Source organism: Oryx dammah, unplaced genomic scaffold (assembly GCF_014754425.2).
Source record: "Oryx dammah isolate SB20612 unplaced genomic scaffold, SCBI_Odam_1.1 HiC_scaffold_29, whole genome shotgun sequence".
In the NCBI taxonomy this organism is placed as follows: domain Eukaryota; kingdom Metazoa; phylum Chordata; class Mammalia; order Artiodactyla; family Bovidae; genus Oryx; species Oryx dammah.
The window spans coordinates 77,205,324-77,222,305 of NW_024070213.1; positions in this window are offsets into that span (position 1 = coordinate 77,205,324).

A 16,982-nucleotide genomic window follows, 5' to 3' on the forward strand; every position below is an offset into this window, starting at 1 on the left:
CATCTCCTTCTCTAATGCATGAAAGTGAAAAGTGAAAGTGAAGTTGCTCAGTCGTTTCCGACTCTTAGCAACCCCATGGACTGCAGCCTACCAGGGTCCTCTGTCCATGAGATTTTCCAGACAAGAGTACTGGAGTGGGGCGCCATTGCAGACAAGAAATGGAGTACAGAACAGATCTGTACTCCAGAGCCCCACAGAGTTCTGTTCAGTTTTAATTTAGGGAACTTGGCAACTATGACTGTGATAACTTCCTGTCAAAATGGGGCATAGGACTGCCTTAGCTTGGAGAATAGACACTGAATTGAAAGTATTCCTGAGTTCTAAGTTCTAGATCTGAGTATTGTATGATTAAAATCTCAATCCCTTGGTCTGCCATTTTGGTGTAACAAACCCAATTAGAAGTAGTTGGAGGAGTGATAATTGGAAATTTAATAGACAAAATAAATCTAATTTCTTTTTAGAAAAATAGGCCTGAAACCCAGTCTGGATCTGGCACTTCATGGAGACTTGTAGCCAGGTAGCCAGTTGACTAGCTTTATAAAAAGTAAGGTTGCCATTAGTAGCTTCCAGCAGACATTGTTTTGAGAATGGTTGTATCCAAGCCCAATATGACTCAGAAAACTCAAGTGTTTAGCAATACAAGGTCTAGTCTGAAAGTACACCCACAGTATCACCTGGTTAGTTCCCAGGATGTCTGAACCACAGCTACACTATTTTGACTTTTAGTTATATAATTTTTCTTGATAGCCAAAGCAGATGTCACCATTAATGATGTCAGTGTTTCTCTAGGCATGAGAAGACACAAGAATTGGAACTCATAAAATCTTTTCCTGAAAAGATCTAGCTATCTGAAGGCCTTTCTGCCAGTTTTTCCCAGAGCACACAGTGCCTCATTCCTGATTTTCACCCTGAACTACTTTCAGGGGAGTTGAAGGTCAGCAGTTGCAGTGGCCATGATTTAATCTTTGTAGATGTAGATGACCAATGTCAGTTTTCAGTTGGCAGAGCCCCTTTTTGCTCATACACTTGACCATGATTTTGAAGGAGGCATTTCATGACCATTTTATCCCATGGTGCTGAGAATGTTTATTCTCAAATTTGGCAAAGATTTTGTTGACAGGCCACTCAATGTGTTGTTACTGGACTAGGCTCTAAAACAGTATCCAAAATTCTCTGCACCACCTGTCTTACTAGCCTCTTGGTCCAGGAAAATATTCCCTCTTGTTGCTTCTTCTCATATCTAGAGTTACACTGTTACCATCATTGATCTCATAGAACTATATATTATTTTATCAGAGGCCTCAGTCACACATTTGGCAGTGTAAGAAACAGGAATTTTGTAAAACAGGTAAAATACAAATAACATAGCCAATAGTATTAATGAAGTCACAAATAAGATTTAAGAGCTTCCATTAGAGGTAGCACAGTATATCCCAGGTCATCTGACCTAGTCTACACTGTAGAATCTTTATCTTCCAGGGAAATTATATATTGGTACTGTCTATAAGGCACATAGCCCAGTTTCCTAGTGTTACTAGACTTATTATCCTTCAGTTCAGTTCAGTCACTCAGTCATGTCCGACTCTTTGTGACCCCATGAACAGCAGCACGCCAGGCCTCCCTGTCCATCACCAACTCCCGTAGTCTACCCAAACCCATGTCCATCGAGTTGGTGATGCCATCCAACCATCTCATCCTCTGTCGTCCCCTTCTCCTCCTGCCCTCAATCTTTCCCAGCACAGAGTCTTTTCAAATGAGTCAGCTCTTTGCATCAGGTGGCCAAAGTATTGGTGTTTCAGCTTCAACATCAGTCCTTCCAATGAACACCCAGGACTGACCTATTTAGGATGGACTGGCTGGATCTCCTTGCAGTCCAAGGGACTCTTGAGAGTCTTCTCCAACACCACTTTTCAAAAGCATCAGTTCTGTGCTCAGCTTTCTTTATAGTCCAACTCTCATCCATACATGACCACTGGAAAAACCATAGCCTTGACTAGATGGACCTTTGTTGGCAAAGTAATGTCTCTGCTTTTTAATTTACTGTCTAGGTTGGTCATAACTTTCCTTCCAAGGAGTAAGTATCTTTTAATTAGTATGATTTAATTGTTTCCAACATAGAGGAGACTTTAAACCTAAATTACCATAGCCTGGTATTATTATATAAATCAATCCCATAATTGTGGGAAATTTTTCCTCCTTTGATGAAATTTTGCTTGTTCCTCTGATTGAGCTTGAGTAATAGAAGAAAACTCAAATTTATGGCTAGAGTCAGAGCAGGCATTGTTAATTGGCCAAGTGAGAGGATCCCATCTAGTGATATCACAGTGTCCTGAATATGACTATAATTTTTTTTTAAGTAAATTTTCCCAGGGTGAACCAGTTAGAGCCTTGTTATAGAGAAATTTACCAAGGTAACCCAGAATTAGATACAGGTGATTGGCACAAACCCAACAATTGGATTGATTTCTAAAACTTTCATAGGATCAGCCCTAAGATAGAAAAGCATTTGATTTGTATGCAAAGGTCTAAGAAGTCAAGAAAACATTATAAATGATCATATGAATCAGGTCCAGCATCTTGGGCAAACTGTCTACCTCTGATGTCTTCTCATCCTGGTGTACTGTAGTTTCTCCTCTGTTTGAGCATCATTTTAAGGTGAGATCAGGTCAGCTGTCTTCTCTATAAACCAATCCAGTGTAGGGTTCTTTGGAGTGGGAATTAATCTAAGAATTAATTTCCCTTCAGTTTCATCATGCATGAGCTAGTTAAGAGTATCTGATAAAAATGTCCTTCCATTCAGGTTGGAGACAGCCCCTTAAATTATGTTTTTTTCCAGTTCTGGTTGCAGGCCATGAGGCATCTGATCTTCATAGATTACTGAGATAAGCTTCAGAAATAATCTTAGGGTGTCCTTAAGAGTTTAGTTAAATTTTACATTAATATCACGTAACAGCAAAAAACTATCCAAGAAATGAGTCTTACTAGATGCAGACCTCCATTAACAATCTGGGATTTAACATTTATTGAAAATCTTTTTCTCCCTAATATTACCCTCATTTTTATCAAATATAACCAAATTAAGGCTAGTTTGTTTGCAAAATAGGTCTATTCTAATTTTGGCCTGATGATTTACATAACCATAAATGATCATAGGCTTTTTATTTTGCTGAGACATTTATAGAGTCTCAGACTGAATATTTAAAATAAAACAGGGCTGAAAAACTCACACCAAAGGCTTATCACAGATTTTGCCTAACAAATCTAGGTGAATTCTTCCCTTTTTCAATTCATTTCAGTTCAGTTGCTCAGTCGTGTCCAACTCTTTGCGACCCCATGAACCGCAGCATGCCAGGCCTCCCTGTCCATCACCAACTCCCGGAGTTCACTAAGACTCACGTCCATCGAGTCTGTGATGCCATCCAGCCATCTCATCCTCTACCGTCCCCTTCTCCTCCTGCCCCCAATCCCTCCAGCATCAGAGTCTTTTCCAATGAGTCAACTCTTTGCATGAGGTGGCTAAAGTACTCGAGCTTCAGCTTTAGCATCATTCCTTCCAAAGAAATCCCAGGGTTGATCTCCTTCAGAATGGACTGGTTGGATCTCCTTGCAGTCCAAGGCACTCTCAAGAGTCTTCTCCAACACCACACTTCAAAAGCATCAATTCTTTGGTGCTCAGCCTTCTTCACAGTCCAATTCTCACATCCACACATGACCACAGGAAAAACCATAGCCTTGACTAGATGGACCTTAGTCGGCAAGGTAGTGTCTCTGCTTTTGAATATGCTATCTAGGTTGGTCATAACTTTTCTTCCAAGGAGTAAGCATCTTTTAATTTCATGGCTACAGTCACAATCTGCAGTGATTATGAAGCCCAAAAAAATAAAGTCTGACACAGTTTCCACTGTTTCCCCATCTATTTCCCATGAAATGATGGGACCAGATGCCTTGATCTTCGTTTTCTGAATGTTGAGCTTTAAGCCAACTTTTTCACTCTCCTCTTTCACTTTCATCAAGAGGCTTTTTAGCTCCTATTCACTTTCTGCCATAAGGGTGGTGTCATCTGCATATCTGAGCTCATTGATATTTCTCCCAGCAATCTTGATTCCAGCTTGTGTTTCTTCCAGTCCAGTGTTTCTCATGATGTACTCTGCATATAGGTTAAATAAGCAGGTTGACAATATACAGCCTTGACGCACTCCTTTTCCTATTTGGAACCAGTCTGTTGTTCCATGTCCAGTTCTAACTGTTGCTTCCTGACCTGCATACAGATTTCTCAAGAGGCAGGTCAGGTGGTCTGGTATTCAGGTCTCTTTCAGAATTTTCCACAGTTTATTGTGATCCACACAGTTAAAGGCTTTGGCATAGTCAATAGAGCAGAAATAGATGTTTTTCTGGAACTCTCTTGCTTTTTCCATGATCCAGCAGATGTTGGCAATTTGATCTCTGGTTCCTCTGCCTTTTCAAAAAGCAGCTTGAACATCAGGAAGTTCATGGTTCACGTATTGCTGAAGCCTGGCTTGGAGAATTTTGAGCATTATTTTACTAGCATGTGAGATGAGTGCAATTGTGTGGTAGTTTGAGCATTCTTTGGCATTGCCTTTCTTTGGAATTGGAATGAAAACTGACCTTTTCCAGTCCTGTGGCCACTGCTGAGTTTTCCAAATTTGCTGGCATATTGAGTGCAGGACTTTCACAGCATCATCTTTCAGGATTTGAAACAGCTCAACTTGAATTCCATCACCTCCATTAGCTTTGTTCGTAGCGATGCTTTCTAAGGCCCACTTGACTTCACATTCAAAGATGTCTGGCTCTAGATTAGTGATCACATCATCATGATTATCTGGGTCGTGAAGATCTTTTTTGTACAGTTATTCCTTGTATTCTTGCCACCTCTTCTTAATATCTTCTGCTTTTGTTAGGTCCATACCATTTCTGTCCTTTATCGAGCCCATCTTTGCATGAAATGTTCCCTTGGTATCTCTAATTTTCTTGAAGAGATCTCTAGTCTTCCCCATGCTGTTCTTTTCCTCTATTTCTTTGCAATGATAGCTGAAGAAGGCTTTCTTATCTCTTCTTGCTATTCTTTGGAACTCTGCATTCAGATGCTTATATCTTTCCTTTTCTCCTTTGCTTTTCGCCTCTCTTCTTTTCACAGCTATTTGTAAGGGCTCCCCAGATAGCTGTTTTGCTTTTTTGTATTTCCTTTTCTTGGGGATGGTCTTGATCCCTGTCTCCTGGACAATGTCACGAACCTCATTCCATAGTTCATCAGGCACTCTATCTATCAGATCTAAGCCCTTAAATCTATTTCTCACTTCCACTGTATAATCATAAGGGATTTAATTTAGGTCATACCTGAATGGTCTAGCGTTTTTCCCTACTTTCTTCAATTTGAGTCTGAATTTGGTAATAAGGAGTTCATGATCTGAGCCACAGTCAGCTCCTGGTCTTGTTTTTGTTGACTGTATAGAGCTTCTCCATCTTTGGCTGCAAAGAATATAATCAATCTGATTTTGGTGTTGACCATCTGGTGATGTCCATGTGTAGAGTCTTCTCTTGTGTTGTTGGAAGAGGGTGTTTGCTATGACCAGTGCAGTTTCTTGGCAAAACTCTATTAGTCTTTGCCCTGTTTCATTCCACATTCAAAGGCCCAATTTGTCTGTTACTCCAGGTGTTTCTTGACTTCCTACTTTTGCATTCCAGTCCCCTATAATGAAAAGGACATCTATTTTGGGTGTTAGTTCTCAAAGGTCTTGTAGGTCTTCATAAAACCATTCAACTTCAGTTCCTTCAGCGTTACTGGTTGGGGTATAGACTTGGATAACTGTGATATTGAATGGTTTGCCTTAGAGATGAACAGAGATCATTCTGTCGTTTTTGAGATTGCATCCAAGTACGGCATTTCAGACTCTTTTGTTGACCATGATGGCTACTCCATTTCTTCTGAGGGATTCCTGCCCACAGTAGTAGATATAATGGTCATCTGAGTTAAATTCACCCATTCCAATCCATTTTAGTTCGCTGATTCCTAGAATGTCGACATTCACCCTCGCTTCTATCACCAGTCACATCCACAGCTGGGTATTGTTTTTGCTGTGGCTCCATCCCTTCATTCTTTCTGGAGTTATTTCTCCACTGATCTCCAGAAGCATATTGGGCACCTAATGACCTGGGGAGTTCCTCTTTCGGTATCCTATCATTTTGCCTTTTCATACTGTTCATGGGGTTCTCAAGGCAAGAATACTGAATTGGCTTGCCATTTCCTTCTCCAGTGGACCACATTCTGTCAGACCTCTCCACCATGACCCACCCATCTTGGTTTGCCCCACAGGCATGGCTTGGTTTCATTGAGTTAGACAAGGCTGTGGTCCTAGTGTGATTAGATTGACTAGTTTTCTGTGAGTATGGTTTCAGTGTGTCTGCCCTCTGATGCCCTCTTGCAACACCTACCATCTTACTTGGTTTCTCTTACCTTGGGAGTGGGTTATCTCTTCACAGCTGCTCCAGCAAAGCACAGCCACTGCTCCTTACCTTGGATGAGGGCTATCTCCTTACTGCCGCCATTCCTGACCTTCAATGTTTGATAGCTCCTCTAGGCCCTCCTGTGCCTGCTCAGCCACTGCTCCTAGGTTTGCTCCTCCTGGCTGCCGGCCCTGGCCTCGGGCTCAGGGTGGCTCCTCAGGGTCACCGTCCCTGACCTCAGATGTGGGGTGTCTCCTGCCAGCTGCCACTGGCCTCGGACACTGGGTAGCTCCTCCTGGCCGCCACCCTGACCTCGGACGCGGGGTGGCTCTTCCCGGCCATTCCTGTGCAGTCGCAGCCTGGCACTCTGGGCTGCTGTCCCTGACTTCGTACGTGGGGTAGCTCTCAGCTGCGCTTAGTGTGCCGGCCCGCAGCTGCCGCCTATGCTTAAGGTCTCAAAAATTCTTTGAGATTTTTCTACCTGTTAATGAGATAACCTTCCTAACTCATTTGATAAACTAACTAGAAACCTAAGAGTTTCCAATTTCTGGAGGAGTCAGAGAGAAAATATAATTGTTTTGTTAATAATGTATAATTTTACAAAAGTATTGTCATAATTAGTTTGAGAGGACGGTTTTCCCTACTCCTTGGAAAACAAGATTCAAACCTATAATTTTTTCAGATAGAAACCATAAAAGTTATAAGCATATTTGCTGGTTCATTCAGACCTTTGTTAACTTTTATGAAGTCATCAGGTTTTTCATTAGAATACCAGGATATATCAGAATGTTAAGAGCTCCATGTAATTTCTAGGATATCTATATTAGGAATATTTACCATATATTATAACATGAGAGGATTTATTACTCATTTGATAATATTCTCCATGTAATTTAACCAACCAAATAAACACAGTTTAATATCTCTCTTTGGGATGTTTCAGGGGCCTCCTGAAGCACCCCAAAGTTAGCTAAAGGTCAAAGGAACTTCAGAAGAATTCAATTTAGGAAGTTTTATCCAAAAAATCAATTAAAAGTGTTTAGAACATTTCGTCAGATTTAGTCAATGTTGATGGGTGTATCATTTAGCTTGCTGATATGTCAGGTAGGGCTCAAGGTCTAAAGTCTTGGACCTAGTTGCTTCTAACCAGTTTTCCTATGGCTGTGTCATTCCTAACAAAATCCATTTATCTAACTAATTGTAATCCAATTTTTTAAAAATCCTGATCATGCATAATACTTTTTAGTATTTTTTGTACCTTTTTTTTTTTTTTACTGAAAACACACTTTTTACTTTCCTTTAGCAACCAAGAACTGACTTTTATATTAGCATTTTATAGATTGGTGAGCATAAATACCAGTGATAATTTTTAAAACCCTTACTTTCATAAAACATTTTAGGATGGTACCAAATATTATTCATGTACAGTCCCAAATCTCTTTAGTTTTTCTGTAAAAGGAAATCAGTGCTTAGTAGTAAATGTTTCAAAATCTTATTTTACTTGAAAATGAACTAACTATTCAATAGACTTCCAACACTCAGTTTAGCACAACCCTTAGAAATTCAAGTTACCCCAATCTGGAGAGACTGTTTTAGACAGATATTCCTTAAGCATAATTATTCTTAATAGAGCTTACCTAAAAGCTCATATCTTATTTCCTTTTTTTTTTTTTTTAGAAGTTTCTTCACTCAAGGTAATTTCCTTATTGACAAACTTGTAACCAATATAATAATATTTAACTTATATTAAACCTAGGTACAATGAAAATATTCTACTTAATGTTAATTACTTTAAGACATGTCTATATTAGATAGGTCAACAAACAAACATTAATATTAGGTATTTACTACTAAATATTTACCAGTTCATATGAACCTGGAGTTTATAGTTTAATTTATAATTATTTGATTTGTAAGCACTTACCTTTCGTTAAGCCAATTAAATAGAGCTCATTTACAAGTTAATCTCAAAAATATTATCCAGAGACAAAGACTTACTGAGACATATTTAGACAGACACAACACATGATCTAGCTTGACTGTCTAAGTTTAGTAATGAATTAGATATTACAATATAAAATTTATTATTAGATATTACAATATAAAATTTATTAGTTTATAAAAAACAATTGGAATAAACAAAAATTTTAAAGGCTTTTTCCCATTTTTCTTCAGTCTCAGGAGGTAGAGATGGTCTAGATAAGTGTTTCTGAGAGCCCTGGTCTCAAGACACAGGGAAAGAAAATAAAGTTCTAACAAAATGGGGGCAGGTCTAAACCACATGGTGGCCATACAAAGCAAAATGGACATCAAACTTCACAGAATACAGAGTTAAAACACACATATAAACCTGGCAGTCCTCATCAGACACTCCCTTAAATAAAAGAATACAGTCTCTCAGAAAACCTCCTATAGAGACACAGAACTTCAGATCCAAGTACTATCATAGTAAAGGAAAATATCTCAGGTCTTCAAAGACTTCAAAGGGAGGAAAGGAAGCCAGGTTGAAAGAAGAAGGGGGAGGAGGCAGGAGAGGGGGTACAAAAGGGGTGGCCTTACAGACGTCTCCTGCCACCTGCAGATACCCAGGTATTATGGGACTTCACCCTGGGCCTCCAGAGAAGGGAGGACTGGAACTTGGCCTTACCAGAAACCAGACCAGAACAGAACCAGAATTCGAGTTCTCTGCAAAGAGGAGGTGATCAGCCCCCAATCCTCAGCTCAGGCTGAGGCCCTTTGACCAGATTCCTGCATCCAGGACCGGGGGACTAGAAAAAAGGGGAAGGATAGGAAGGGTTAAGGAGAGGAAACAGAGAGGGAAGGGGAGAGAGGTCAATAAAGTCTCTTGTTCCTTACTAGTTGGGGCACTCTGGCCTGTTGTCCACGTCAGGAGGAGACCAGGGACAAAAATGTCCCAGTTGTGGCCATTGGGTCTGGTCCAGGAAACACGCTGATTGAAACCGCCCACCCTGGCCAGGCCCCATTGTAACCATTTGCATGAGTTGTTTTACAACAGGAGGTCCTGGTAAGGAACACAGAACTAATAAGCCTCCACCAACCAGAAGAGTTCAGGAAAGGTCAAAAGGAGACACCACATGTCCAACCACCTCCCAGAATCCTTCTCTCTAGCATCCATCTTGGCTGAATAAGGCATACATCACCAGGAAGGACTCTGAGTCAGAATGATTGGCTAAAGACAACCCAGAAACTAATCCCATCACCATAAAACCTGAGACTACAAGCCATGTGACAAAGCTGTTCTCTTGGGTTCCCTTACCCTACTGCTTTCCACCCAGGTGCCCTTTCCCAATAAAATCTCTTGCTTTGTCAGCACATGTGTCTCCTCAGACAATTCATTTCTGAGTGTTAGACAAGAGCCCAGTTTGGGGCCCTGGAAGGGGTCCCCCTTTCTGCAACAGGTTGATAACTCAGGAACATGAGTTCTTGCAGGATTCTTTGTCAGCTTTGTCTTGATCAAAAGAATCTGTTGCATCTTATATTAATTAATCTTACTGTCATCCCATCTGCTAGTGGTTAAAGAAGTAGGGTCATTGAACATTTTGAGAATCATGGATGTCAGAGAAACCATATGCCAGAAAGAGAAATTTTTGGGGGGGTTCACAGTAGATTGGTTATTGGTAAAGCTGACCTATTATCTTCACAGGGGCTTGGAAGTGAAACCAGAAGAGACAGTCTAATGGCAAAATAGGCTGCCATCCAATGTCAATAAACAGTTTCTTCTTGCATGGCTATTTATTTACTTTGCCTCCATTTAAAAATATTAAATTATGATTATTTACCATATTCAAAGCGTTAGTGGGTTTCCCCATATAGTATTTATATCTATTTATGTCAATTTTTAGAGTAAACTGGAAAACTCCACTGCTGAAAAATGTATCTTCAGAATGAAAAATTCAAATTTTCAAATTCATTGAACTTAAAATGATAGTTATCCTTTTCTAAAATATTATTTTTTCTCAGAATCTTAAAATAAACATAGAATATATAAATGATGAATATTATGATATAAGCATTTAATATTTGAAATGAATTAATTCACTTGATACAAATTTTACTCAAAAAAAAAAAAAAAGAAATGACACGTTGTTGCATCAGGTGCACTAAGAGCTCATATAATTTAGTAAATTATTATCATCAGTTTGCTCCCCTGTTAGAATTTAACTACTTCAGCTGGCACTTTGAACCTGAATTAGATTTACCAACAGTAGCTGCCATCAGTTCACTTTGCATTACCTATTCTAGTCATGGAAAACTCACCATTCCCCAAACACTTCTTTCACCTCAGTGCTTTTGCTCATGCTAGTCCCACTTCTGGGAATAATTCACCAGCTCTTTTTCCCTGACAAGTTCTACTTATTTTTCAAGATCCATACCAAATGTCACTTCCTCTGAAAAGCTTTTCTTCCTTTCACTGCCCTTCAAGCAAAATGACCCTCATTTTAATTTCTGTAATATTGTATGTATATATATATATACACACACACACACACACACACACACATGGGGGGATGGCACATCATTCAATTATTTGTCTAGTAAATACTTTATTATAATAATAAATAATTACTATTTAATTAGCCGTGCACTATACTGGGTGCCAAGAGATATACCAATTATGTCGCTGCTGTCAAAGACTAGCAGAATAAGGAGACATTATATGAACAATTATAGTATTATGAAGGCTATGAAGACCTATTAAAAATAAAACAAGTCTTTTGCATATAATACACGCTTTCCTAGAGAGTGAATCTAGGAATGGATAGAAGTTAGAAAGACAAAGTGACAAGCATTCTAGGCAGAGAATAGAGCATGTGTGAAACCCCTCAGTTAAAAGCTGACATATATTAGTTTAAGGAAGGACTCAGGATGCCAGATTGAGGGGAAGAATCACATTCAGATGAGATGGAGAGTTAGGCTGGGGTGGTTTGTGAAGACTGCTTAAAGCCTTATTGAGGATATTGGACTTTACCTAACAGTAAGGAGAAATGAGAGAACCTTTTAAGAACAGGACTAAATAACCAGACACTGTGTTTTTGATGAATTGTTCTGACTGTGAAGCTCAGAACAAATAGAGGAGAACACAGGTTTAGGGATGTGTAAAGAGATTATTGTAATAGTTTAGACAAACGGCTTCTGTGATTTTACAGGGGCCTTCATCATGAGGATGTAGAGGAAGTGGATTGATTTACTTGTGTTTTAGGAGAAAAATTAACAGGATGCAGTGATCAACAATGAAGAGTGAGAGAGAAGAAGCAATTGAGGGAGGCTTCATTTTCTAGATTGAGCAGCTGAATAGGCAACCTTGCTAATTCTAGGAGTGAATACATTTTTATTTACCAATTAATATTTAGAATTACATATTGTATATTTTAATGTGATCAAGAAGTATAGGATAAGAATGAGTGTAATAATACATTAAATCTAGGATATGGAATTTCTAAAATTCGTATTAAAAAGACTTTCTGAAATTTCAAAGGAATTTAAGTTGTAGAAGTTTTCATCACGATAATGAACGGGCATAATGGACGGGGAAATTTGCAGTAATAATAATTTCTGCTACCAAACTCATTCTGTGGTTACTTGTCAGAGGAAGCATTTGCAGCTCTTTTTATTTCCCTGTTTTTGCTAAGGTTCACACCTTTCTGTATTTTGCATACATGATACTTAAAAATTAAAAATAGAATCTCCAAGCTGCAGATATTCTAACTGAACATTTTAATAAGATCTTTTCTTTGTGTTAATCAACTTTCTAAAGTGTGAGCTATTTTTAGCTCCAGTTATACTTGTACCTTTGGGTCCAATTCTAATTCTCTTCGCATCACAGATGATCTCTCTGCAGCATTCTCTTTGAAATCAATCAGGGCTTTCAGGAGAGAAAGTTAGGCAGTAGAGGATGAGAACTGGGTCATGGCTAGCATTCTCCTTCACATAATGCTGAGTTCTTTTACTTCCAGGTGCAAAGACAGGGTTAGATGACTGCCATTTAAATAGCACAAAGAGGGCTATTAGAATAGATTTTAAAAAAGAAAAAAGCTTACTTCAGTAATGTTATTTCAGACTGGCTGCATCGTCATTTTGTTTCCAGAATTTTAACTTTACTAACAAACTAAAATTTCTGTAAAAATAGTCCTAGTCTTAAAAATGGCAAGTAGTTTGTAACGTAGCGTCCTCACACTCAGGACCTTGAGAAGACCCAGAAAAGACTGGCAGACTGTCTACTCCTTGGCAGATCATCTACTTCCATGAACTTTAGAAATATCCATTAATTTCAAGTTTGAAGGGATTTAGAACAAAGAATATAGTGATTTGCCATTTTTTAAAGGGAAAAAAGGAAAGCCACCAATTTGAAAAAAGTTACAAAATCTTTCATCCTTCCCCGGTGGTCTATCTTTTCATTAGCACTTCAAGTTCTGTATCAACCAGAAAAAAGAAAATAATTTCTGTGCTATTTTCATTTTTATTTTGGAATGATCAGAAGATGATTTTTCAGCCTTTTCTCCCCACACCCATAATTCAAGTAAATTGGGGTAGATTGGGTTGGGGTAAACAAGAGTACTGACAAATCCAGTGGGGATTTTAACTGCATGTACTACATTAGTTCACGGGATTCAGGAGAATATTTCCACACATGAAAGAATTTATGAGAAGACTATCAGGAGATTGGTATAAAATTTGCAGCTATTTCCACTCATTTATTACACAGATGTAATTGCTTATTCATTCACCTACTCATTTACCTATTGATGTAACTGGTCCTTGCTGTCTTAAGAGCCTTTCAATTGCTTCTGAAATGGGAGGACACTAAAAATTCTAAAGAAAAAATAAATATCCCAATGAATTTCTAAGAAAAAATATCAGGAATAAAGGTCTTAAAATGCAAGGAAAGGAAAAGTAATTTTTGATTTCCACAGTACATAAGCAAATATAAAAATAAAATCTTTGACTATGCTGAAATAAAACTTGAAGGAAGATATTATAATGCTAGAGTGGAAAGTGTGTAGATGAAGAGTCAGTTTCTGATTCTCTTCACTATACATATTTTCCTCTTTAATAGCACAGCAGCTAAATAATTAAAGTTCTTTATATTCCAGGGAAAGGAGCTTGGGATTTGGGAATGAAGAACAAGAATGTTCCTATGTGGTATCCAGGAAAGGTACTTGCTTTTGTCCATTTCAAGGCCAAAATCTGGGCTCGATAGAAACCTTTGAGTAGGTTTAGCATTGGAGAGCAGGAGTGCCCTGTCTTGTCTTTTATCTGGGTTATAAGGAAGGAGGAGATATATAGAGCACTCCAATAATAATGGAGTAATAATGGATACAGTGCAGTTTTTGGAAGAGAGAGACTATTACCCATTTTCTCCTTCTCTCCATGAGTCCAGTATGAATGAGTATCTGAATGGTTCTACGGTCCCTTGAAAATGATAGAAAAGAAGGCTGAAAAAGTATAGGTGGCATGCCTTGAACAGGAACAAGGAATATGTGATGTGAACCGTATTGTATTGGCAATTGGAAAGCAAAGCAATGCCATGGATAGCAGCAGCAGATGGCAGAGGGACTGAATGGAGACCATTCAAGGTTAATATGGGTCATATATATCTTGACAAAGGCAGACTAGGGAAGAAAATGTCCATGGTTAGGTGTCAACTGTGGCCTTAAGAGAAAGAAATTTCTCTCTACCCATCTGACTGATATGAGAATTAATCTATAAGTCAGATTTACAAGAGATAAACAACAGTTTAGTAACATGTATACATGAGAGAAACCCAGGAAAACTAACACACCAAAATGTCCAAAGCCCTCATCTTAAATGTTGTCTTTGATTAAAATAAAAAAGGATGTTGAGGGTAGCATTTGGGATCTCAAAGCAGAGGAAGGCAACTAACATGGAAATGGAAAAGCAAATGTTTGGAAAAGAAATGTTTGCTGACCATGCATAAACCACAGGGGACAGAGTGGACTCTCATCTCTAGACCCGGCTGAGTTTTTCCCATCACACCTAGTCCATATTCTCTGTGGACATCTCCAGTGATAGCTCTACCCAGGAACAGACTCGTGAGGCAGCTAAAGGGGAGGTAAAAGGAACAAGTTTCTGAATCTTCTGTTTCTTAAAAATAACCTCAATTAATCCTCATATTTTAAAAGAGTGATTTTTAGGTTATATGAATTATATCTCAATAAAATTGTTATTAAGAAAAAGGAATTCTTGGAAAGTTTGAAATGGAAATATAATTTTTGTGTTTTTAACTAAACTCATGGAATAGAAGACATGAGTACATATTTTTGAAATGATTGTAGGTTTCAGAAAGTTACTAAGTGATAAACTTACAGTATATTAAAAAATCACTTTTCAATCAGTGGGTTGTTATTGTTGTTGTTTTTTTGCAGGCACTTATTCAAGATGCATACATTCTTTGGATAATGATGACCTAAAATGACTTATTGCTAATGATATGCAGCTAAGTTTGGAAACTAGAGAAGTAAGGCAAAGTCAAAAAGAAATAAATTATTCCAAGAACTGAATATAAGTCCTCTATGAAAGGTTATCCTAGACCATGGTGACTATATTGGAGGGTATAAATTAGGTCTTTTTTTTTTTTTTTAGATTGGTTCTTTTTTTTGGATATAATAGTTTTACAATGTTACACCAGTTTTTGCTGTATACCAATGTGGATCAAATCCCTTATGATTATACAGTGGAAGTGAGAAATTGATTTAAGGGCCTAGATCTGAGAGATAGAGTGCCTGATGAACTATGGAATGAGGTTCGTGACATTGTACAGGAGACAGGGATCAAGACCATCCCCATGGAAAAGAAATGCAAAAAAGAAAAACGGCTGTCTGGGGAGGCCTTACAAATAGCTGTGAAAAGAAGAGAAGCGAAAAGCAAAGGAGAAAAGGAAAGATATAAGCATCTGAATGCAGAGTTCCAAAGAATAGCAAGAAGAGATAAGAAAACCTTCTTCAGCGATCAATGCAAAGAAATAGAGGAAAAGAACAGAATGGGAAAAACTAGAGATCTCTTCAAGAAAATTAGAGATACCAAGGGAAGATTTCATGCAAAGATGGGCTCGATAAAGGACAGAAATGGTCTGGACCTAACAGAAGCAGAAGATATTAAGAAGAGGTGGCAAGAATACACAGAAGAACTGTACAAAAAAGATCTTCACAACCAAGATAATCATGATGGTGTGATCACTAATCTAGAGCCAGACATCTTTGAATGTGAAGTCAAGTGGGCCTTGGAAAGCATCGCTACGAACAAAGCTAATGGAGGTGATGGAATTCCAGTTGAGCTGTTTCAAATCCTGAAAGATGATGCTGTGAAAGTGCTGCACTCAGTATGCCAGCAAATTTGGAAAACTCAGCAGTGGCCACAGGACTGGAAAAGGTCAGTTTTCATTCAAATTCCAAAGAAAGGCAATGCCAAAGAATGCTCAAACTACCACACAATTGCATTCTTCTCACATGCTAGTAAAGTAATGCTCAAAATTCTCCAAGTTGGGCTTCAGCAATACGTGAACTTCCTGATGTTAAAGCTGGTTTTAGAAATGGCAGAGGAACCAGAGATCAAATTGCCAACATCCGCTGGATCATGGAAAAAGCAAGAGAGTTCCAGGAAAACATCTATTTCTGCTCTATTGACTATGCCAAAGCCTTTAACTGTGTGGATCACAATAAACTGTGGAAAATTCTGAAAGTGATGTGAATACCAGACCACCTGACCTGCCTCCTGAGAAACCTGTATGCAGGTCAGGAAGCAGCAGTTAGAACTGGACATGGAACAGACTGGTTCCAAATAGGAAAAGGAGTACGTCAAGGCTGTATATTGTCACTCTGCTTATTTAACTTCTATGCAGAGTACATCATGAGAAATGCTGGGCTGGAAGATTCACAAGCTGGAATCAAGATTGCCAGGAGAAATATCAATGAGCTCAGATATGCAGATGACACCACCCTTGTGGCAGAAAGTGAAGAGGAACTAAAAAGCCTCTTGATGAAAGTGAAAGAGGAGAGTGAAAAAGTTGGCTTAAAGCTCAACATTCAGAACACTAAGATTGTGGCGTCCGGTCCTAACACTTCATGGGAAATAGATGGGAAAACAGTGGACACAGTGTCAGACTTTATTTTTGGGGCCTCCAAAATCACTGCAGATGGTGACCGCAGCTGTGAAATTAAAAGACGCTTACTCCTTGGAAGAAAAGTTATGACCAACCTAGATAGTATATTCAAAAGCAGAGACATTGCTTTGCCGACTAAGGTCCATCTAGTCAAGGCTATGGTTTTTACTGTGGTCATGTATGGATGTGAGAGTTGGACTGTGAAGAAGGCTGAGCACCAAAGAATTGATGCTTTTGAACTGTGGTGTTGGAGAAGACTCTTGAGAGTGCCTTGGACTGCAAGGAGATCCAACCAGTCCATTCTGAAGGAGATCAACCCTGGGATTTCTTTGGAGGGAATGATGCTAAAGCTGAAACTCCAGTACTTTGGCCACCTCATGCG